This window comes from Schistocerca serialis, unplaced genomic scaffold (genome assembly GCF_023864345.2).
Source record: "Schistocerca serialis cubense isolate TAMUIC-IGC-003099 unplaced genomic scaffold, iqSchSeri2.2 HiC_scaffold_1189, whole genome shotgun sequence".
Classification (NCBI taxonomy): domain Eukaryota; kingdom Metazoa; phylum Arthropoda; class Insecta; order Orthoptera; family Acrididae; genus Schistocerca; species Schistocerca serialis.
In genome coordinates, this window is record NW_026047391.1 from 10,001 (window position 1) to 12,500 (window position 2,500).

The 2,500-nt window shown below is 64.0% G+C and overlaps 1 pseudogene; it reads left to right on the forward strand.

Annotated features, from left to right (window-relative positions):
- Positions 1–2,500, forward strand: part of LOC126434467 (large subunit ribosomal RNA) — a 7,965-nt pseudogene that overhangs the window by 2,407 nt on the left and 3,058 nt on the right.

Here is a 2,500-nt window from a genome sequence, read left to right on the forward strand (position 1 = left end):
GGTCAGCGCTAACGTGCCGGGCCTGGGCGAGGTGAGTGCCGTAGGGGTGCCGGTAAGTGCGGGCGTTTAGCGCGGGCGTGGTCTGCTCTCGCCGTTGGTTGGCCTCGTGCTGGCCGGCGGTGCAGGATGCGCGCGCCTGCGCGGCGTTCGCGCCCCGGTGCTTCAACCTGCGTGCAGGATCCGAGCTCGGTCCCGTGCCTTGGCCTCCCACGGATCTTCCTTGCTGCGAGGCCGCGTCCGCCTTAGCGTGCTCCTCCGGGGGCGCGCGGGTGCGCGGATTCTCTTCGGCCGCCATTCAACGATCAACTCAGAACTGGCACGGACTGGGGGAATCCGACTGTCTAATTAAAACAAAGCATTGCGATGGCCCTAGCGGGTGTTGACGCAATGTGATTTCTGCCCAGTGCTCTGAATGTCAACGTGAAGAAATTCAAGCAAGCGCGGGTAAACGGCGGGAGTAACTATGACTCTCTTAAGGTGGCCAAGTGGCGGCGGTGTGGCCGCATCCGGACTTGGCTTTTCGAAGTGCGGTCTTGATGTAGTCGTGCTGCTGCTGCGAGGTGCCTTCCTTGGGTTATAGTTACAGGGAGAGTGATGCGCAATACATGGGCCTAGCCCTCTTAGCCTCTCCTCTCCTGCGGTCTTCTCCCCTTCTCGTGGGCCCGCTGATTTTCGCAGAGTGGAAGACCGCACCAGGGGCTTGGGGGGGTTACCAGCCCCCCCTCGCATTATCCCTTTATAGTTGGGGGCAGCCGACAAGAAACAAGAGATGGTGGCCCTTCCGCTGAAGGTGCCACCCCAGCTACCCCAGCACCTATCCGGCCAACCGGCCGTAACGAAAATGCGATAGTTTGTGTAGCTCCCTTTGCTTGCAGTGAGTGCCACCGCACTTTTACCACGAAGAACGGTCTCGGGGTCCATCGCCGCCGCCAACACCCTGCGGCCGCCAACGCTGAGATCGTGACGGAGAGGCATCGCGCGAGGTGGACGGAGGAAGAAGTCCTGTCGCTCGCCAAGGCAGAGGCCGAACTGTTCCTTGAGAGGGACGCCCGGTTCTTCTTTGTAAATCAAGAACTTACCAGGATGTTCCCCGACCGAACGCTTGAGGCAATCAAGTGCCGACGGCGGCAAGCTGCCCACAAGCAGCTTGTCCGCCAATTCATGGAGGCACTTGAGATCGGTCGGGGTGAAGAGCCGGCGTCCCGCCGTGGAGCAGCGAGCTCGCTGCCTGACGCGGGCGAGGCCGCTGCGCCGCCCGTCGACGCAGCCGAGGACTTCGCGGCCGACACCACCGGGCCGCCGCCGGAGGGGCCGACTGACGCCGCCATCTGGGAGCATCTGGCGGGGCTACCTGCTTCCGCCCAGCGTTTCTCTGCCCTGGATCGAGTCATTGGTCTGGGGCGGGGCACGCCGCCCGATGTCATCCTGGGCATGCTCCCGGATGCCCTTGCGTCGGTCGGGTCCAGGGGGGAGAGTTCGATCACCAGGACACAGCGGCCGCGCCAACCATCCAAGCGGCCGCCTGCCGCCCCGCCGCTGCAGAAGCGCAAGCGGCGCCGCTGGGAATATGCGCGGACACAGGACGCCTTCCGTAGGTCGCGTGCGCGTTGCGTGCGCGGCTTGCTGGACGGCACCCTGCTGCAGCCGCCACCCGACATCCCCGGTCTGCTGGACTTCTGGGCGGACCTCTTCACGAAGAAGCCGATCTCCACCGCCGGCTTCATCCGTGACCGCCTTCTCCCGCACTCGGAGCCTGTCGCTCCTGAGTGCCTATGGGGGCCGGTCACACGTGAGGAGGTCGCTGCTGCCTTGCCGCCCAGGGGATCGGCAGCCGGGCCGGACGGCCTGACTCCAGCGGAGCTGCGGCGCCTGCCGCATGAAGTCCTGGTGAAACTCTTGAACCTCTTCCTCCTGGCCCGCGCCCTCCCCGAGCGTCTGCTTCGCGCCCGGACGTCACTTCTCCCCAAAACGGCTGCACCAACATCCCCCGCTGACTTTCGCCCCATCACGGTCTGCTCGGTGTTGGCGCGGACCTTTCACAAGGTTCTCGCGTCACGCCTGATGCGTGCATGTGCTGTGGACGAACGTCAGCGGGCATTCATCCCCCGGGATGGGATGTTGGAAAACACCTTCATCTTGGACACTGCTCTCACCGACGCAGTCCGCTCCTGTCGCTCTGTTTTTGTGGCATCGATCGACGTCTCTAAAGCGTTCGATTCGGTGGACCATGCCGCCCTCCGCCCCGTGCTGAGGGCCCATGGCCTGCCGGATTGCTTTATTGAGTACGTCGAAAGGTGTTACGAGGGTAGCACGACGGTGATAGCGGGCGGCGCCGACGTGGGCGTGCCCCTGCAGCCGGCTAGGGGTGTGCGTCAGGGTGACCCCCTCTCCCCCCTCCTTTTCAATTTTGCGGTGGACTATGTTTTGAGTCAACTTCCCTCCCACATCGGAGCTCGGATCCTTGGTCGCAGAGTTAACGCTGCGGCCTTCGCAGATGACG